This window comes from Heteronotia binoei, chromosome 5 (genome assembly GCF_032191835.1).
Source record: "Heteronotia binoei isolate CCM8104 ecotype False Entrance Well chromosome 5, APGP_CSIRO_Hbin_v1, whole genome shotgun sequence".
Classification (NCBI taxonomy): domain Eukaryota; kingdom Metazoa; phylum Chordata; class Lepidosauria; order Squamata; family Gekkonidae; genus Heteronotia; species Heteronotia binoei.
The window spans coordinates 35746661-35768610 of record NC_083227.1 but is presented as its reverse complement, the minus strand read 5'-3'; the positions used below and the strand labels follow the sequence as shown (position 1 = coordinate 35768610).

General features: G+C 46.9%; 1 protein-coding gene across 1 annotated transcript in view; it reads left to right on the top strand.

The window, feature by feature from the left end:
* The first annotated feature begins 268 nt into the window (after positions 1-268).
* The window catches only part of DDAH2 (DDAH family member 2, ADMA-independent), a 39733-nt gene continuing 18051 nt past the window's right edge, over positions 269-21950 (top strand). Inside the window, exon 1 of the mRNA XM_060239135.1 lies at positions 269-388. The gene's annotated coding sequence lies outside the window, so the exon portion shown is untranslated. The remainder of the gene's footprint in view (positions 389-21950) is intronic.

The window sequence follows — 21950 nt, the reverse complement described above, 5'->3', positions numbered from 1 at the left end:
GTTTGCTTTTTAACCACCCCTCCCCTGAGGGGCGTGGCTTGCGGGAGCCCCTCCCTCTCCCCGCCTCCCCTCCCAGCCCCAGCCCAGAGACAATGCGATCCCAACCCCGCTTTGCACTAGCAATGGCGAAGCCGGCGCGCCCCTCGCCCAGCGGCTGCTTTTGGGGGTGAGTGGGGGGGTCTCTGGTCGACTCGGGTCCCTTTGCAAAACATCCGAAGGGGCCGGGGGGAGAAAGCGGGGGCTCCTCTTCGCCCAGGGAGAGCTCCTCGTCCCTTGGCCGGGAGGATTTGCAGGAGATCGGGGGAGTCCTGAGGACTCAACTCCCCTCCCTCTCCCCCTCTTTCTTGGGCCGGGAGACTTCCTCGTGGATGGAATCCTATTGCAAGAGGTAAGAGAAGGGCTAAGAACGGAAGGAGGATGAATTCTTGGGTTTGTTAGGAATGGGCGGGGGGGGGGGGAGGGTGGTACCGAGCCAAGACTCCCTGGGTTCTCTAAGAAGGGGGGGGGATCTAGCAGGTTGGAGCGAGGAGTCACGTCCTTAAGGAAGGCTGTCTCTTGGGGTGGAGCCAGGGCTCCCTGGGTCCGTTCTTTTGGCGGTGGCGAGTGGGACAATAGATCGGAATGGTGGCTTGTTCAAATTATAGGGAGGCTGCTGGGGGGATGAGGGGCCTCGATCCACGGGGAAACACGACCTCTTCGGTCCTCATGGAGGGGAGTTTTGTGGGTCCTCGATTGAGAAGGGTTGCAATAAGCCGGACGCCTGGGGCCTCTAGATCATTGAGGATGGGTGGGGTTCACACACAGTTCGGGGCTGGGTGTGTGTGTTTTTAGGCTAGCGGAACAAGGGAAGCCCCGGAGTCTTGGGTGGGGAAGGGGGCTTGCGGTTTGCAATAAAACCAGGGTTGGAGTCCGGTGGAAGCGAGCGTCTGGTGAACTGGGGAGAGGAACTGGAGGCAAATCGCTTGGATCCGTTACAAAGACCCCGAGTATTGGTTGCAGAGGGCTGGAGACAGGTTACTTGAACGCCAGGTCCAGGGCCTTCAAGGGCAGAGCATCTGCTAGCCAGTGCTGCCTGAAGCGTGCTTGCTCAGAAGTAAGCTTAGCTGAGATCTGTGTGGCTTATTTCTTAAGGAAGAGTGTTGAGGGTGGCAGCTTCTCCGGCTAAGTGGGGCAAAGTTTGCTTCTTCATTCAGTTGACCAAAGGAGCTTGGACTCTTGCAAGCTCATTCTCCCCCCAAAAATATGGTTGCTGTCTTAAGGTACTGCTGGACTGGAATTTAGCACTTCTTTTGCAGACCAACATGGCTACTTTTCCTCAAACTCTCCTTAATTAACGAGAAGGAGATAAATTGGTGTTGGAGGAGGGCAAAAAGGACTTTCAAGGGTGCCACAGAAACCAGGAGCCCTGGATGCCATTGTCAGCAAGGACTTCTTGGCCTAAGAGCTTCAGTCATTTTCAGTTTGGGATGCTTAAAACCTTCTTCAGGTGGGACTTGTAAAGTCCTCTTCAGAAAGATTCCTGTTACTGTTGCTTTTTTTTTTTTTTTAAGCTAAATGTAGTGGCATAGACTTTTGTGCCTGGCAGTAAAGGCATTACAAGTTGCAAACTTGTAGTTTCAGGAAGGTGGTTGTGTTGGTCTGCAGTAGAAGGGAAAGTCCAGGATCACCTGAGGCACCAACAAACTTGGGGGGTGGTGGTGGTGGTATTGGCTTTCCAGAGTATCTGTTGAAGGAAGTCAGAATCTTGTTGAACTCTGCGGTGCTACGGAATGTGGATCTCGCCTTGTAGGCTTTCTGGAATTCCTAGATTCTTTGGGAGGGAAGATGTGGATCGGGGCCAGAATTCCTGGGGAGTTTGGGAGGGTGGTGGATTTCAACAGGTCTTTGTTGCTAAAAAGACAGGAGGCTGGAGCTGGTTGCCCTTGTCCAGCGGCCAAGGAAATGTGCTAGGCACATATTCAGAAGAATGTGCCTGTGTGCCCTCAAGGCTTACTTGTGGCGTTGCACATGATTTGGCATCGTGGTGAGAGTATCAGACTAGGATCACCACACTTTCTAAGCTGTGGAGTCTTGTGAGCAAAAATTCTACTTTGGGAGCTGCTGCATAAATTTGTTTGCTCTGGGGCCACCCTTCCCGAGGTAAGACAAAAATATGTGAGCTGCAGGCTAAAAAATCCTGTGAGCTAGCTCACACTTAGCTCAACTTAGAGAGACCTCTGACTAGGACCTGGAAGATGTGGGTTCAAATCCCCACTCGTCTATGAAAGCTGGCTGGGTGACCTTCAGCCAGGGACTCTTTCTCAGCCAGTCACTCTACCTCACAGGGAGCTTGTTGTCACGATAAAATGGAAGGGGAGAGGATGTTGTTGTTGTAAGCCACTTTGGGTCCCCCATTGAGGAGAAAACCAGGATATTGAAATAAATAGTATCTGCATTTTAAAATAAAATGTCTGGAGCGGAACTCAGGCTGAAATTAAGCTCTGGTTGGTAATGTGGGGCAGACATGGCTGGCCCTCCCATTAGACAAATTAGGCGATTGCCTAAGGCGCTGTCCTTCTGGGGGCGCCAAACAGGGCATGCCCCTTATGTGACTTGGTGATGTTATCAGTGCAGGGGTGTGTGCGTGTGTCAGAAGTTAGCCATGTCTAGGGTGCCAGACAGTCTAGGACCAGCAGAAAGCAGTCTCGTTTCTCTCTCCAGAGCCAATTTGGTGTAGTGGTTAAGTGTGCGAACTCTCATTTGATTCCCTACTCTTCCTCTTGCAGCTGCTGGAATGGCCTTGGGTTAGCCATAGCTCTGGCAGAGGTTTTCCTTGAAAGGGCAGCTGCTGTAAGAGCTCTCTCAGCCCCACATCACAGGGTGTCTGTTGTGGGGGAGGAAGATAAAGGAGATAGTGAGCCACTCTGAGATTCAGAGTGGAGGGTGGGATATAAATCCAATATCTTCTTCACTTTCCCCCCTTGTATTGATAGCCAAGTCATGTAAGATTTTCAAGGCATTCAGAGGTCGTTTGCTATTGCCTGCCTCTGCATAGTGACCCTGGACTTCCTTGCTGGTCTCCCATCCAAATACTGACGAGGGCCGACCCTACTTAATTTTCAGGATCTAAGGAGATTGGGCTAGTCTGGGAATCTTATCTAGACCCCACTTTTTAAAAAGCCTTGTCTTATCCTCCCCCCTCAAAACCCCCCTTCCCTTCTGGCCTCCCAAGTTTCTATTATAACAGTTTCCTAGTAATGGGTGGGCCGTTTCTCCAAGGCCAGCTGGGAAACCTGGCATCCCTTGGAGTTCAAGACGCAGGGTGGGATTTGAAGCATCCAAAGTTTATTATTTTTGATCTCACATGACCAGTTCCCTTCCTTCCTTCAGCCAAAACCAAGAACCTACTGACTGATGAATTGGGTGGCCTCTTTTTGGTTTTTGACAGCACCTGGTAGTGGGGGGGAAGAGATTAGGATATAATGGACAATCTGTTCCCTTTTCTGGCCTTGGATGCAGTGAGATAAAACAATGAATTAGCCACTTAGGAGAAAGGTGGAGAAAGCAAAAACTTGACCCCCCCCCTTTTGGAGGGGATTAAAGGAATGGGAAAGATATATAACCTTCCTTGACAAGGCCTTATGAGGCTCATACTCTGTCTGGAGGCCTTTCCCTGGTTTTGGGTGTTTCTTCCTGCTGTTCTTGATTGCTTCTATGCTTTATGGCTCCGGTTGGAGTAAACTTGCCCTGATTTGTATTGCCAAGGAGGCTGGATTAGAGTTACTTTGCGATTAGCAGAGGCTAATTCTCCACAAACTTTTGGGTGTGCGTTCATGCTTGCAATAAGGAATGCGGAGTCTACAGCGGAAGTAAATCACTCCACCTGGAGTATTCCCAGGAGTTTCTGCAACACAAAGAGAAAGTCAAAATGGCTTTTGTGTAAATGGATGAAGGCTGAGCTGTATGGACTCTCACTAGTTAAATGTGGGCTGCTTTCAGGTCAGATGGAACCTGTCTCACCCACCCCTTTTGTGACAGTGCCCTTTTAAAAAACTTGGATGAGGGGAAGATTTTGTTTTCTTCATTTATATCCTGGCTTTCCCTGCATTGGGAACCCAGATTGGCTTGCATTATTCTCCTGTTCTCCATTTTATCCTTACAACAGCCCTGTGAGTTGAGGTAGGCAGGAAGAGAACTTGGCCCAAGGACATTTAGCAAGTTTCTGTGTGAGAGTGGGAATTCAGACCCGGCTCTCCCAGATCCTATTTGGACACCCTAACTCCTAGATCAGGGGTGGCCAAACTGGTTTAACGTAAGAGCCACATAGAATGAATGTCAGATGTTTGAGAGCCACAGGACAAGGAAGGCAGGCAGGCAAATAGATGGAGGAAGGAGATGTGGAAAGAAAGCAACTTTATCTTTAAATGCACTTTCCAAGCCGACAGGGCAGTGGGGGCTTCAGGAGCCACACAATATGTGTGAAAGAGCCACATGTGGCTTCTGAGCCTCAGTTTGGCCACCCCTGTCCTAGACCCAGGGCTTTTTTTTAGTTCCGGCTGGCTTGGTGTCAGAGAGTGTGTCCTAATATGCAATGAGTCTCTGTTGGGCTTTTTCTACAAAAAAAGCCCTGTGTGAAACAATAGTGACATCAGGGGGTGTGGCCTAATATGCAAAATGAGTCCTTGCTGGGCTTTTCCTATCAAAAAAGCCCTGCATACTGCCCCCATCATTTCCCACTAAAATTTGAACATTGGTTGGGATATTATGGACAGCCAGGTCCTGTGTGTTTTGCATGTAAAATCTGCAGACAGTTGCATGAGACAGATGACAGATGTTTAATGTCGGTGGCACTCTGTACCACAGATGCCTTTTCTGATTTGCAGTCCACGTTTAAGTACGACTGGCAACACAAGGCTTAGTTTTCACTTTTCAATGATGCATGCCCATGTTCCTGCTTTGGTCTGGAGGGATATGAACAAATGAAAGGGAAGACAAGAATCCTGGCCTCCTGTGTGAGAGAAGCAATTTTGGAAGATACAGTGTGTCACGCAGGAGAGAGATAAGCTGCCCCAGCCAAAATTTCCTCATGTGTGTAACTGTTAAAGGTACAGGGATCTTGTCATGCCAGTTTGGTTCTCTTTCTTAGAAAGAAGAGCCCAGTAAATAATAAAGAAAGAAAAGAAAATGGCAGAGGTGCCATAGCTGTGACCCACTATGATCAGGGAGTTACCTGCTTAAGGGTTCTGATTGGGCAGTTGAAGGCCAAAGTAACAATATAGGCCTTCAGTACATACCGGTACATGGAACGTAAACAGTTCAGGCTAAGAGGATTCAGACTGCCCACTTGCTTTGTTTGTAACTTTATGTAGGTATTTATATTTTGCTTCTCTTCCCAAGTGGGGTCCCAAACAATTTACAATATCAGTTCCCCCTCCTTCATGTTATCCTCATATGACAGTCCTGTGAGATGAGTTATACTGCAGGCCCAAGGTCCAGTCAGCTTCCATGGCAGGATGGAAGTTGCATCTCCCAGTTCTTAGTCCAACACTGACATCACTCTGGCTCTTAATGTAATATGGTAATAAATAGGGTCTCAGTATACTTACCAGTAGGTAGGGTTGCTAGGTCTGTGTTGGAAAGTACCTGGAGACTTTGGGGGTGGAGCCGGGGTGAAGGGAGGAGCCTCAGCATGGTACAATGCCATAGAGTCCATGCTTCAAAGCAGCCATTTTCTCCAAGGGAGCTGATCTCTACCAGCTGGAGATCAGTTGTAAAAGTGGGAGATTGCCAGGCCGCACCTGGAGGCTGGCAACCTTATCAGTAGGGTGTTAATTTCCTGAGGCATTTTACTTTTGGTTGGTCATCTGCTGATGAACCTTTCTTACAGTGAAAGTTTGCAACCTTCAGTTTGCATATAATGAACCTGAAGGAGTCCAGTGAAATCATGCAGGCTATCCATTTTGTTTTTGGAGAAGTTTATTATGGGGGTAAGTCCACATGAAGACAAAACTTCATTTATCACAGGAAGTGGGCTGTAGTCCATAATAGCCTTGTGCAGCGATAAAATTATTATCCCTCATGGTGTCACAAGGCTTGTTTGACAGATGTGTGTGTGGGTAGTGAAGGAAAGAAAAGGTTAGGAGATGGGAGTGAGGAAGGCCATGAAATGGAAGGGCCTGTCAAATTTCTACTTAGAACAATAGTGTTGTCTGAATTCACTCTGGGAGTCTCCTTTATGGTCCAGATTGGTGTCTTTCTGTTTCAAAAGAGGGGTCCATGTTGAAAGGAAACATGGTGTTTCTCCAACTCCAGGTGCTGAAAAAAAATGATCCTTGAGGAATGTGTTAAATTTTTATTAGAGCATTTATAGGCTCCTTTTCATTCTAGAAAGATGGAACCCAAGGCAGGCGGCAACAATAGAACTAGAGTGTCATTTTTTAAAAAAAACAAAGAATGTGCATTCAATTGAACAAAAATAACGTTTACAATAGAGTCCAGGCAGTTGCCCTTCAGCATTGAGTATCACCCAGATGAACCAGAAGCCCCCCTAAACAATTTGGTTTCACATCTCCAAAATGGGTGTGAAAACTGTGGGTTTCTGGATGTCTTCTTGGTGACTGGTCCATAGGGCTGAAGCGGCTACTGCAAAAATCCTCCAAAGAAGTAGTAATTATTCTCTGTGTATGTCATGCCACTACTGTATGTGGAGAAAGTACAAGACTGAAGGTGGTTCTTCTGTAGCTCTGGGATGCATAAGGCACTGGGATCCAGGATAAGACTTTATTGTGGTAGGAAAGCAATAATTCTCAGTGGAGATAGGAGGACTAAGCCCCTGAAACTACCACATGACCAGAGACTGAACTTCAAAAAACATTCAATTAACCCTGCAGAGCCAGATAGTAGGAGCCAGTGTGGTGCAGTGGTTAAGAGCAGTGGACTCTAATCTGGAGAACCAGTTTTCATTCCGCACTCCTCCTCCACACAAAACCTGCTAGGTGACCTTGAACCAGTCACAGTTCTCTCACAGTTGTTTCAGAACTTTCTCAGTCTCACAGAACGTATTTCCTTTGTGGCCTATAAAGCCATAGAAAAGGTGCAGTCCCAATTAATGGTGCCTCTTAAAGCCCTTGTAATTATTCCCATTGTATAGGATGCCTTAGAACAGATGCCCCTAGTAATAGAAATTGGGAGAGGGGGATGTTTACAAGCCATGTTTTGTGGGGTTTATTTTGGTGGAGTGGCCAGTGATCTGTGCCCAGTCACAAAATGAGGCGACTTTCTATAGATCAACTTGTCTGTCCCCTTGTTTCTCCCCCCCCCCCCACTCCATGTAGGTCTGTCTTTTCTCTCTCTCCCTCCAACATGAATTTAAACGGAAACATGTGTTACATTTTTTCCGCCTTAGCGCATCCTGGCTGCTCCCCTTGGCTCAAATTCCTTCCTCTGCGGGGTCCTGGTTTCCTTTCTCTAAACACCCCCAGCTGCAAAACGGCCTCCCTTGGTGACCTATGCTGACCTGGGCTGCCAGCTTCCTACCAACCTGTTCCCACCAGCGAAACAGGGAGGCCGGGTTTTCTGGTAGAAAGGGGCTCCCCCTGCCTTGCAGCAAACTGTATCTTTGTGCCTGACCATCCCCAGTGGCGTCTCTAGTTGCATTTTGGAGGGAACTGCCTTGTCTGCTGACCAAGATAAGGGTCTCGGTGTGTTGTGTCGCCTAAAAGGTTGCTTCCTTCCTTCCTCTTTCCCATCCCACTCTCGAAGATTAACTAGCCCTCTTGACCATAAACGTCTGGGCACCGAGTCCACCTTGGAAAGGAGTGCAGAAGGGTGTAACTGAATGATTTGCTTTATCTCATTGGCAAAAAATGCTGTGTGCATTCTGTGCTTCTTTCCTGATGGAGTGGGAGTTGTTTTGTGACCAGCATAAACCTGGCTGATCTGTGGGCTTGAGCGCTTCTCTCCCCAGTTGTACTGTTACACCAGAGGTCCCCAACATGATGCCCATGGGTGCCATGGCGCTTGCCAACACCTTTTCTGGTGCCTACCAAGTGTTTAGGGAAAATGGATGAGACCAGGTAGAGCTTTTAGTCCAGAAAGTCTTCTGATTGGCTGCTGGAAATTTGGCTATGCAGATTTTTCAAAACATTACTTTTGAAGTGACTGCCACCACAGCACAAAGGTCTTCACTGTGTGACTGATGGTAAGCTGAGGCAACCATTTTTTCACTGCAGCAGCCATTTTGTGGTATCCATTTTGTCACTGTGCCGACTGCACCGTGTCAGAATTCCAAAGGTGCCCACAGGCTCCAAGAGACTGAGGACTACTGCATTACATGTTTGAAACCAGAAAATCCTTAATGGAGTTCCAGCATGTTGAGATGGTCAAATACAGTCCCAGGAGCAAAATGGGATTTCTGTTTTTTGAGGGGCAACCCAGGATTCTAAAACAAGGATATAACAGTGGTTTAGAAAGTTGTAGGGAAGAATCCAACTCCCAACTTGTTGAAGCTGCTGCATTTCAATACTACAACAAATGAGAGTTTGATTGGAATAGCATGTGTTCAGTAGCAAGTGGAGAAGGGAAGGATCCATGTGGAGATGTGACTGTGGCTCGGTGGGGGTATGGCTTTCCATGAGTAAGGTTGCAGATTTAATCCCCAGCTTCCCCAGTTAAAAGGATCAGGAAGAAGGTGATATGAAAGCTGTTCACCTGAGATTTTGAAGAGGTGCTGCCAGTCAAAGTAAGTATTGACCTTGATAGACCAAGGGTGTGACAGATTGGTAGAAGGCGGCTTTCTGCATTCAAGCCTGACAATATGCCATGAACTAATCAGGTTTTTTTCCCCCCATCATGGAAAACTCAGGTTTATTTGTGATGGCCAAATCTTTCTTAGCAAGTACAGTATTTGCTGGCGTATAAGACTACTTTTTTGCCCTGAAAAACATGCCTCCAAGTGGGGGGGTCGTCTTATACACCGGGTGCACTTCAGTTGGGATAGACATAGCTGCCCATAATGGCCTCCCGATGCCCGCCAACCTCATTCTACATACCGTCCAGCATCACGCAGTATCAAGCGCGGCTGCGGCGGGTCATCAGCGTGGCTGCAGCGAGCATCAGCAGCAAGACAGGGGTGCCAGCCTTTTCGGCGTGACCGGCCCGTTCTGCTCGGCGGCGCTCCGGCCCACCCCTTGTCTACACAGAGCTCGCATATATGCACTAGTGCTGGTCACAGGGAGATGCAGGGGCGGGCCGGAGGCGCTGCGGTCGCACTGCAGCCGTACAATGGTGTGTGGAAGAGGGGGTAGTCTTATATGGCGAGTATATGACAAACTCTATATTTTGAGTGGAAATGTTGGGGTGTCGTCTTATATGCCCAGTCGTCTTATACGCCGGCAAATACGGTATCTAAATCTGTTTGCTGCTGAACAAGATTAAATTGAAGCCAACCTGTATTGAGTACAACCAGATCCACAGAGAAATGAAACATGCTGATAATGAAAGTTTTTTTTTAAAGGAAACTGTTAATGGTCAGTTTGCTAACCCACTGTTTCAGAAGCCAGTGCCAACCAGGCAATTGCAAAGTAAATGATTACCCCATGTAGTAGCAGAAAAAGAGCTGCTAGCAATATTTAATAGCGAAACAGGGAGGGGTGCTGAGGTCATGGTCCTTAGTGTGTTCCACAAGTACACAAGAAGTTCCTGAGTTTTAATCAGGGAAGGAATCTGGGTGGCTTTGGCGATGGGGTTAAAAGAGTATGGGCATTGTTAAGTGATGTTTCAGAAAGCCCAAGAGGTTAGTGGTTAAAGTATGGACTTGGGTGCGAATCTCCATTCTGCCACAAAGCTTTTTGGAGTTCCTTCCCTCTGTGTCCAAGCTATCTCAAGGGACTGGGGAGGCAAGAAATATGTATAGTATTCTGAACTCCCTGAAGGAAGGGCAGGATAAAAATGTGATAGAAATCAGGGGTGGAAGGGGTGTCCCCATAGAAAAAATAGGGGGTGTTAATGCTAAATACAACTGCTCTGCCTTCCTTCTAGACTCACAATGATATATACAAATGGGCACCGTCAAAAGAGCACAGTATATACATAGAGGGGGATGTAGGCCATTAAAAATCCATAGCAGAGGTCAGGAAAAACATAAACCAAAACTAGAGTGTGGACAAGCATATCTTAAGATGAGACTCCATGTGCTGACTTTTCTTTTCCCCCTCCCTCCCTCTTTCACAATACCTTAGCCGATGAATTTGCTGTCTGTCTGAATGCTGGCCGTCTTCTGTTTCGTAGTTCCCCTTCCACTTCAAACAAGTTTTCTGCTTTCTTTTTCAGTCTACACCCCAACCCAAGCACCACTTGTAAATTTGTTCACTAAATAATTTGTTTTCCCCCTCCTCATCTCTGAGATAAGTTAATGATGTTACAGGGACTAGCCTGTCAACCCTAACCTGATTCTACTGAGCTAGCTTTACTTGAGCTCAGCTTTGGAGAGAAGTTGGCTCATTTGAATGTGGTAAGCACAATTCCCCCTGCCTGATGATACATTATACAGGGTGCAAGTTTTTGGAGGGGCAGCTGAGTATGGGCCTTGGCCAGTCACATCTCTGCCAGATTCCTGTCACTAAGACAGACCAAGCAAGCAGGGGCTGCATCTGATGGAGAAATGAATGGATAGGCTGACTCACTGTAACACCGGCGATTAAGTGTGGCTCAGACTAATGATTCTTCTGTATGAGGACCAGCAGGCTAAGCATTGTCTGACAAGTAAATGGGGCTTTTTTTGCTGTTCTGTAAATGCATGAGGACTGACTGGAAGGATATAGCCAAGGAGATGGTCTGGGTGGCTGAGTTGTTTGCAGCAGTAAGTTGAGGGTGTTGCAGAGTCTTTGCTCAGGGCTTCTTTGAAGGCCAGCCGTCAGTCTGCAGTGCTTTGATAGTGCAGAACCCCTGCCTTTTATCATCAGTTTGCTATTGCCAGGGAGCGGGGATGTGGTTGATATCCAGTTTGTTAAAGTTACAGCAGTCACCCCAGTAAAGACTTCCTAATTGGTTTAGTATAATAATTCTGTAGCAGAAAGGGATTCTATTTTGTTTTTGGATGATGCAGAAGGGAATGTCTCCTCTAAAATGGCGCCTCCTACCTGCTGTCTTTACAAGTACAGTGTGGCATAGTGGTTAGAGCAGGGGTCCTCAAACTACGGGCCGCGGGCCAGATGCGGCCCGCTGAGGACGTTTATGCGGCCCGCCGGGTTATGGCAAAATCAGACCAGAAGTGACATTCGACCTAAACTCGTGTTAGCAACGCACACTTCCGGCACTGGGCTGAGGCGGCGGAGACAGAGTGTGAGGTGATACCGAGGTGAGGTGAGTTCCCAGGCCGGGGTGTGTGGTGTGGGGAAGGGAGAGAGATGCAGAAGACGGAGAACTGACGGCCCGCGGCCTTGTACAGTAACGGCAGTCCGGCCCTCCAACAGTCTGAGGGACAGTGAACTGGCCCCCTATTTAAAAAGTTTGAGGACCCCTGGGTTAGAGTGTTGGAAGAGGATCTGAAATGCAATCCCAAATCCCCACTATGCCGTAGAAATTTACTGGGTGTCCCTGAGCCAGTCACTTACTCTCAGAGTAGCCAGTTTGGTGCAGTGGTTAAGTGTGTGGACTCTTACCTGGGTTTGATTCCTCACTCCTCCACTTACAGCTGCTGGAATGGTCTTGGGTCAGCCATAGCTCCTGCAGGAGTGGTCCTTGAAAGGGATCTGCTGTGAGAGCCCTCTTAGCCCCACCCACCTCACAGGGTGTCTGTTGTCGGGGGAGAAGATACAGGAGATTATAAGCCTCTGAGTCTCTGATTCAGAGAGAAGGGCGGGGTATAAATCTGCAGTCTTCTTCTACCTCACAAGATGGTTGTTGTGAGGCTAAAATTGAGGTGGGGGGAGAGACTGGGAAAGTGATGCTGTAAGTCACTTAAGGTGTCAGTGGGGAGAAAAGTGAAGGTATAAGGATGTACAAATACATAAGTATGTAAAAAGCCTACCTCACAAGATGGTTGTTGTGAGGCTAAAATGGATTTGGTGGTGGGGAGAGACCAGGAGCATGATGCTGTAAGTCACTTAAGGTGACAGTGGGGAGAAAACGGAAGGTATAAGTATGTTTTACACACACACATTTAACTTTGGTTTACCAGTACAGTACAAGCCTTATTGTACTTTAAAAAAAAATTGTTTTAAAACAACGGTGTGCCTGATTAACCAGAGCCTCTTTTTAAAACAGTCAAAAGGGTTTTCTTTAAGTATTTTAATTGGTTAAATGAATTGGTGAAACATTACCACCCCGGTAAAAGCATTTTAAGAACTGTGGTGTTCTCTAAACCAGCAGCTGTGTTCCAGATTAATTTTAGAATTGTACTAGCTCCCTCCTAGTTTTGATAGCTGTTCAGCCAAAGGATGAACATACCCCGAGAGGCTGTCACATATTTTGCCTGCTAGCAAAGTATTCTAATTTCTGTGCTGTGGAAACAAAAGAGACCTTGTCCGCGAACAGAATCAAACAAACTGTTTTCTCAGCTTAGCGTGTGAAGCCTCTTTGGCATCAGTAGCGAGGCAGATCTTCTTGACTTGGCCCTATTGAGGCATATAATGAGGTTTGTGACTGGTTCGCGCTCTCTCTGGTTTCCAAGTGCCTTGCAGTCGTGTTTGGAAAGGTCAGGTCAGTGACAGACTCTTTCTGATTTGAGAATGGCTGAGATCCTGTAATACAGGGGTTTTCGATATGGGCACCATGGCACCTGGACACTTTTAGGAAATACGTGGAGCCAGGTAGGACTTTTGCCCAGCATGGCTTCTGACCGACTACTGAAGATTTGATTGGCTATGCAGATTTTCTTAAACGTTGCTTCGGCATCAGCTGCCAAAGGATCTGCACTGTGTTACTAAAGCCAATCTGTGGAGATCATTTTGTGGCTGAGTCCACCTCCTGCAGCAGCCATTTTGTTGCTGCACCCACCATGCTGTGTCAGAATTTTCAGTGTGCCCACAGACTCAAAAAAGGTTGGGGACCCCACTGTAATATAACAGGGGCATAGGAATGATAATAATATCTGGCACAGATTTTGTGGGGAGGGTGTGACTCAGTGGAATCACATGATTTGTGTGTTACAGATCCTAGGTTCAGTTCCTGGGAGAGCCATTACTAGTTACAGAGGAGACAATATTGAGCTAGATGGACATAAGAACATAAGAGAAGCCATGTGGATCAGACCAGTGGCCCATCCAGTTCAACAATCTGTTGCACAGTGACCAACCCCCCCCCCCCCCAGGTGCCATCAGGAGGTCCACCTGTGGGGCCAGAATACTAGAAGCCCTTCCACTGTTGCTGCCGCGAGCACCAAGAATACAGAGCATCACTTGTCCCAGTTCCATCTGTACCTTGTGGCTAATAGCCACTGATGGATCTCTGCTCCATATGTTTATCCAATCCTCTCTTGAAGCCGTCTATGCATGTAGCTGTCACCACCTCCCGTGGTAGTAAATTCCATGTGTCAATCACTTTTTGGGTGAAGAAGTACTTCCTTTTCTCCATTGTAACCCGATGGAGCGATGGTATGAATTTGGCATGAAGCATCTTCATGTACTGACATAAAAACTGTAATGTCCTCTATTAACTTTCCAGTAAGATAGATCCATATTATTATCCCCATATAGTGGAGGGGTTCTGAGCAGTGTTCCCTCTAAGCTGAGTTAGTGTGAGCTAGCTCACAGATTTTTAGCCTTCAGCTCACACATTTTTGTCTTAGCTCAGGAAGGACGATCCCAGAGCACACTAATTTATGAAGTAGCTCACAACTTTAATACCAGTAGCTCACAACTTTAATGTCAGTAGCTCACAAAGTAGAATTTTTGCTCACAAGACTCCACAAGGGAGCATTGGTTCTGAGTCCTCTCCATGCCAAGGGACCTGAGAGTATGGAGGGGTCAGTGAGGTCCACAAGTAATGGATGGCTACATTGTTTTTTTGCCTCAAGTCACAAGTCAGCTACTACAGACTGCCAAACTGTGTGGACTTCCTTTTTTTTAAGTACTAGCATAAAAATAAATTTTCCTCTTACTAAATAAAAAACACCTGCAGCTTTGATCTTCTGCTGGTGGATTGTGATCTGAATCTAGATTGATTTCTTCCATGGTAGTGTTGACATCTTTTTGCTTTGGTTGTTTGATTGTTCAAGTTGATTTCAAAGAGGGATCCAAGAATACAAAAAACTAAGGAAGTTGAAGAATGAAAGAGGAGGTGGGAGAAAGGTTGCCTGAGCTGTTGAGGTCCATCAGACCCCAGTCAACAACAAAGCTGCATCTATATAAACTTTGACTGCACTTTATGAACATCTGTGAGCACTGGCACTTTCAGAAGAGCACTTAATATCTACCTCCCTACTGGTAACTCTGACTTCCACTCCACTCTGATAAATGTTTAATATTGCTGGCCACTAAATGGATTAGAATTGTTATTAGTTATTTAATTTGATATATTATTTAATTGCTTAGCACTGCAGATTTATATATATAACATATAACATAACATATTAATAACATATTAATAAATAACCCCCCCAATTTCTATCCCCAACAATTAATATTATATATATTATATAATATTAATATTATATATTATATATTAATATTATATATAATATTAATTGTTGGGGATAGAAATTGGGGGGGGGGTTATTTATTAATACGTTATTGATGAAATTAAATATTTTTTGGCTAATCAATTAAGAGGGGAGTTTTAGGGTGGGTCGTCTTAATTAAATTAACTATTGCTTAAATTAGGAGTGTGCCGGACAATTGGGGTTTTGAAGTGGGGGGTGGGGGGGTTAAGTTTTAAGATAATATAGGTGGTGGGGAGAGGTCGTCTTGGTATTAGCGAAGACCATACCGGACGCAGGTGTGGATGCCCGACCTGGGGACTCCAGTGCTCCGGGGGAGGGGAAGGTATGACGGTAGGAGCAGACAGAATTATAAGGGAAGAAGATGGAGACAAAACAGTGCTTGGCCTCCTTCCAGTCTGCGTCCCATCCCGACGGTGACAGGTAGTGGGGCCAAGAGGAATAGCCCGCCTCCGTCATTGGTGTTATGTAATGCCAGGTCCATAAATAATAAGACCTCGATCCTTAGGGAGTTCCTGCTCAAGCAGAATATGGACCTGGCTTGCGTGACCGAGACCTGGCTGCAAGATGGGGAGGCGGTGACTCTCTCCCAGATGACTCCCCCAGGTTACTCGGTCTTTCACCAATCACGGACTAGCGGGGGGGGGGAGGGGTGGCACTATTCATATGGGAGGGTTACTCCTTTCGGGCTCTCCTGGCCCCAACGGTCGATAGTATTGAATGTGCCGGACTGGCGTGGGACGTTGGGGAGGGGTTGGCGATCTGGCTGGTGTACCGTCCGCCTAACGCACCGGCCACTGCCTTACCATTACTGATGGAGGCCGTGGCAGGCTGGGCGTTGGAATACCCAGGGCTGATGGTCCTGGGTGATTTCAATGTCCACGCCGGTGACGCAGCCTCCAGTCTGGCGATGGGCCTAGTGTCTTCCATGGCAACACTGGGACTCTCCCAATTTGTTACAACTCCCACACACCAGGCTGGTCACATGTTAGATTTGATCTTTGCGTCCGGGATTTTGGTGGACAATATTGCTGCAGAAGCGGTGCTATGGTCGGATCACTTTGCCCTTAAGGCCCGTGTGAAGGCGCCGCCCCAACCCTGTATGGGCAGAGAGCCTATTTTGGCTCGCCCGCGGAGTCTGATAGACCCTGAGTGGTTCCAAATGGCCCTGCGGGATCCCTGGCCCCCTGGCGATTCCCTTGATAACCTGGTTGAGGCTTGGCATGGCCGGCTATCCAGGGCCATCAACGAGATCGCACCCCGACGTCCTCTGCGCCCTTTTGTGAGGCTGGCTCCATGGTACACTTCAGAGCTACGGCAGCTGAAACAAGGGCTCAGACGACTAGAGAGGCAGTGGTGGCATACTCGTGACGAAGCGACGAGAACATTCTACAGAATGTTTATGAGGTCTTTTGAGATGGCAGTCAAAGCCTCAAAGAAGGACTACTTTGCGGCTAGGATTGTGTCTGCAAATTCGCGCCAGGCACAATTATATAGTATAATTAGGAACCTTACAACACTGCCTCAAGGCAGACCAAATGTGAGAGAATTAGAGATAGGCTGTGAGGCTTTTGTGAAATTTTTTGCAGATAAAATCACGTCACTCCATCAGGACTTTCCCGCCACATTGGATACAGTACAAGATCTTGAGGCTCCATGCCTGTCTTCTGGTTCAGTTCTGGATCACTTTGACACACTTAGCCTGGGGGAAGTTGATGGAATTCTCTCTACTGTACGTCCAACAACTTGTGATTTGGACCCATGCCCCTCTTGGCTGATTAAATCTTGCCAGAGGGACCTTACATGTTCTTTACGGGACATTGTAAATAGATCCCTCTCAGAGGGGTGATATCCAACGCCTCTGAAAGAGGCTATGGTCCTCCCTCTCTTGAAAAAAAGTACAGCAGACCCGGCCGAATTGACAAACTACCGGCCGGTCTCAAATTTACCATTTTTAGGTAAAATTATCGAGAGGGCAGTAGCGCTACAGTTGCAGGGTTTTCTGGATGATGCTTCCATCTTAGATCCTTACCAGTCTGGCTTCCGCCCAGGCCATGGGATGGAGACAGTGCTGGTCACCTTGGTGGATGATCTCCAGTGGCATCTGGATCGAGGCGGCGTGGCAATGCTGATGTTGTAAGACCTGTTGGCTGCGTTCGACACGGTCGACCATCAGTTACTGACCTGTCGGCTCGCCGATGCAGGGATTAGGAGGTTGGCCTTACAGTGGCTTCCTTGATGGATGGGGACAAAGGGTGGCAATTGGGGGAGAGCTGTCCCAGAGGCACTCACTAGATTGTGGGGTGCCGCAAGGAGCAGTTCTCTCTCCAATGTTATTTAACATCTACATGCGCCCCCTTGCCCAGATTGCCCAGAGGTATGGGCTGGGGTGTCATCAATATGTGGATGACACCCAGCTCTATCTACTAATGGATGGCTGGCCTGACTGCGTCTCAAAAAATCTGGACCTGGCGCTGCAAGCCGTGGCAGGTTGGTTCAGGCTGAGTGGGTTGAAGCTGAATCCCATGAAGACGGAGGTCCTTTGCTTGGGTCGTGGTGCTCTGGGAAGGGAAATTCCTCTCCCTGTTTTTGACGGTGTGTCGCTGAAAGTGGCACACCGGGTCAAGAGCTTGGGGGTTCTACTGGAGCCTTCATTGTCAATGGAGGCCCAGATAGTGGTCACTGCCAAGTCCGCGTTTTTTCATCTTAGACTGGCGAGGCAGTTGGCCCCCTTCCTTGAGCGCCAGGACCTAGCAACAGTGATCCATGCAACGGTCACCTCAAGACTGGGTTACTGTAATGCCCTCTACATGGGGCTGCCTTTGTGCCGAACCCAGAAGCTGCAGCTGGTGGAGAACGCAGCGGCTAGGCTATTGTTAGGGCTTCTGAAGTGGGAGCACATACAGCCGGGGCTGCGTGGGCTGCACTGGCTGCCGGTTGCATACCGGGTTCGGTACAAAGTGCTGGTTATTACCTTTAAAGCCCTATATGGTCGAGGGCCTGCCTACCTGAGGGACCGTCTTTCCCCATATGAACCCCAGAGAGCACTGAGGTCAGCAGGAAAGAACCAGCTGAATATCCCTGGGCCGAGGGAGGCCAAATTGAAGAACACAAGGGAACGGTCCTTCTCTATAGCAGCTCCACACCTGTGGAATCAACTTCTGGACGAAGTGCGGGCCCTGCGGAGTCTTGACCAATTCTGCAGGGCCTGCAAGACTACTCTTTTTAAGATGGCCTTTGCTGAATGCTGAGCAAATGATAGATTTGCTGCTGTTGTATTCCGCCATCAATTTATTAAAAACCTGTAATTTAGCACCATAACTGTTAATTTTAATTGGAATGTCGATTTAAATGATGGTTTTATAATGTAGTATTTGTTGAATTATATGATTTTATTGTATTGTATTGTATTGTATTGAACTAATATGTTGTGAGCCGCCCTGAGCCTGCTTCGGCGGGGAGGACGGGATATAAATAAAAGAGGGTTCAGTTCTGGGTAACATTTTTTGCAGTGGAAAGGGGTATGTGATTTCCTCCAGTTCCTTCCTCTTACTGCCACCAGCTTCACACACACACAGCCCCCAGAGGTCCCTCTGTTCCCCAGGAACAACATTTTGGGGTACATTGGAGGCTGCAGTGGAAGGGGTCAAGCAAGAAAATCACACTAAGTTGACAGAAATCTTTATATCAGTGATAATTTTTAGCAAGTGCCAAGCCAAAAAGAGAGGAGTGAAGAAACGGGTAGAAATATTTTTTGCTGTAGATTAAAAATAAATCCTGTGTATCAGATTGGGTGGGTCTCTGAAACAATGCAATCTGAGACCAGAGCTACCTTTTAAGCCCCTTGAAGGCAGTGGATTTAGAAAGGTGTAACTCTGGTTAGGACAGCACTGTTAGAGAGTGATCCTAAGATCTTTTTGGCTCCCTTCAGTTGGGTTTTACTCTGAGGAATGTGTCATTAGCAGTGCCCTCTTTTAAGTCCTGGAGGCTGTAACATGGGATGGATATTAATCGTGGATCTCTTTCGTTTTGGGGAGGTACGGGAGATGCTGATGCTCTAACTCCAATCAAATCCTCTGGATCTACGTATCTCTGTCCTGATGCAATACGCGCTTCCTCTCAGTTCATAGCCTGGAAGGAAAAAACTCAGGATTTTTCATTAACTTCCTGACTGTTTTGGAATGTAACAATAAAAAAAAAGTCTGCAGAAGAAAAGATTCATCAGTTGGCGGCACGGACACTGAGAAGCAATTAACATGATCCACTGATTAATGCACAGAAACCAGGAAGGAATTAACTGATCAGAGAAGTATATTCGGTTGATGAACTTGATCCTTCTGTTGCATGCTGGGGAAAGGGGGAAAATCGATGTAGCAGGAATTCTTTGCCCAGGAAGAAAATTAATTCAGAGTTTGGAGGATTTCTGTTGCCAGTCGGAGGACTGTTTTGCTCAGAGGTTGAAGGGATCTGAAGGAATAACAGACTGGAACCTTCAGGAGACGGCCCCATTGCCGCATGAGGAGGAAACAGATCAAGGGAAATCCAGTTGTAAAGGTAAAATCCCCCCCCCCCCCCGAGCTCAGAATGGCATGGTTAGACTGGACCAACAGATCAAAAAACTGGAAATTGGAACAAATCTATAACTATGTTGTTTGGGTTGATTTATCACTGGTGCAAACTACTGGATATGCCCATAATGATTTCTTTCATATGTTACCACTCTGGCCTGGGAAATGCTTCCTTATAGTCTTTTCTCATCTAGTCATCTCTCTTAATGTCTGTGTGAAGGAGCCGTGTGGAGAAGGGTGGAATGGTGTGGGTGGGAGAGCATTGCCTGCCAGTGTGGTGCCTTGCGACTGACCTTACCAGCACAGCAGGGGAAAAGGTCATGGTGAAACAGCTTCTGTGCCTGTGCAGTAGGATATAAAAGGGCTCTGAGCTTGCACTTGGCCTGGCTTATTTCAACATTAGAGGAAAATTTTCCCGCCATCTCCCTTGGGGATGCCTTAAAGAGATGGGGCAGCTGGTTTGAGGGCAGAGAGCAATACCACTTCAGTATTTCTGAGAGAAAATATTTGGCTGGGGTATCTTTTTGAAAAACAGCATCTTCTATGCTCCTTAGTGCAAGGAAATATGGGATAGTTCTTACTCCTGATCAGTGTTCCCTCTAAGCTGAGTTAGTGCGAGCTAGCTCACAGTTTTTTAGCCTCTGGCTCACACATTTTTGATTTAACTCAGGAAAAATGGCCCCAGAGCAAACTAATTTATGCAGTAGCTCACAACTTTAATGCCAATAACTCACAAAGTAGAAATTTTGCTCACAAATCTCCGCAGCTTAGAGGGAGTATTGCTCCTGATCTGCCCCCGTCCCCAGCAAGGAGGAAACCAAGAGCTATAGCTGGTTCCAGGATTATAATTTTTTTTTAAAGTTGACTTCATTTGTGCCCCACCTTTCTCCTCTGTGGGGACCCTAAGTAGCTCACAGTGTTGTCCTCCATTTAATCCTCACAACAAACCTGTGGCGTAGGTTAGGCTTGAGAGTGTGTGATCGTGCGAACACCACACACTTGCTGATAAGGAAAAAAACTCAGGGCAAGTCCCTGTTCTCATTCCGCCACGTTGTGCTATAATAATGATAGTGGTGTGTGTTTCCAATTCTTTCCCCTCCCCCAGCTTTAAATTACACCCGCCCATTTTAGGCTAAGAAGGAGAGGGAGATCCATGGTGCTATCTTGTACTGGATCAGACCGTTGCTCTATCACAGTCAGTCTTACAGCCTGAACTGGTAGCAGCCGTTTCAAATGCCAGTCTTACACATCACCCACTCCCCCAATTTATCTTGTAACAGGAGACTCTGGGGATTGAATCTGGGACTTTCTACATGCGCTGTACCACTGTCACTGCCCCTTACAGGGAATAATGTACTTAACTCCCTGCCATAAGCTTTTGACAAATTGTTGCAAGTGCACCAGGATATTAGCTTTCTGTAAAGCAGCAAGAAAAAATTCTTGACTGGGAGCTTGGAAAAAGGAAGGAAATTTACGGCTGTTTTGTTGTCTAGGAATAATATACCAGGGACACCTTGACTAATTGGTTTATCGTGGCGTAAACTTTGATAGCTGACTACTTACTAACCTTATCAGGCACACCTGACTGGACAATTGTCTAGGAAGGCTGAGTCTGGAATGAACCAATTAGGACCTTCCTATATGAATATTCCATTCCCACTGGGAGGTACCTCAGCTGGCTGTTGGAGCTTTACTAATGCTAGCCATCTGCAGCTGTGTCCCCATCTCTCATAATTACAGGGGCACAGCTAAGATGTCTATCAAATTACAGGGTTTAAAAAACAAAACAAAAAAACCCCTCACAAAACTAAGAGGTCCAAATGTGAATTCTAGAGAAGCAGAGCTCACAGCTCTCTGAAAGAAAATGCATGGGGGAAAAGGGGGAAGGGTTTAAAATGGAACTTGTGATGATGGCACTGTCTCTATCCAATAGGTTCCTGCAGGGCTTATTTGGTAACCAAAGAATGAGCAATGCTTGTGCGTTTTGGTGGTACAGTCACTATCCAGTAGGTTCCTGCAGTATTTATAGGGTAATCAAAGAATGAACTAGTGCTTTTTGGTGGCAGATTTATCAGCAATTCCACAGTAGTTCAAATAGGTTGCCTTCTTTACCTCCAATATTGGTGTGCACTTGCTGCGATAATATTGTGCAGTTGTTGGTAGAAGAAGTGCTGTGGCTGGAACCATTGGCTTCTTAGAACTAGGCATTCTTTTGTCACCTTGCTTCAACAAACCCACACAATCGAATTCAACGAATGTTAAGGGACACAGAAAATTGCTTTTAAAATGCCACTCTCATATTAGGCTGCTGAGCAAGTCACTAAATAGTCCTTGAAGTTTTGTTTTGTTTTTAAAATAAAAGTTGACTCCTCCCCCTCTGGCCCCACTAGGCCTTGACGTTTTGTTTTTAAAATAAAAGTTGACTCCTCCCCCTCTGGCCCAACTTAGGCTGCAAAAGTCCAAGATAGATTTTACAGACAAGTGGGCTAGAATAAATATGTGCCAGCTAATAACTGCTCAGGACATAAAGAATCCTCTTTGGAAACTTCCAACTGCAGAGCCTGGTCTACACATAAACCAACCCAAATATTCTGCAGCTAGAGCCTTCTGCGAGTAATCTGTCCCCTCCTCACTGTGCATCTCCTTCCTCCAGGGATGAAATTCTAGCAGGAGCTCCTTTGCATATTAGGCCAAACACCTCTGATTTAGCCAATCCTCCAAGAGCTTACAAGGCCTTTTTTATAAGT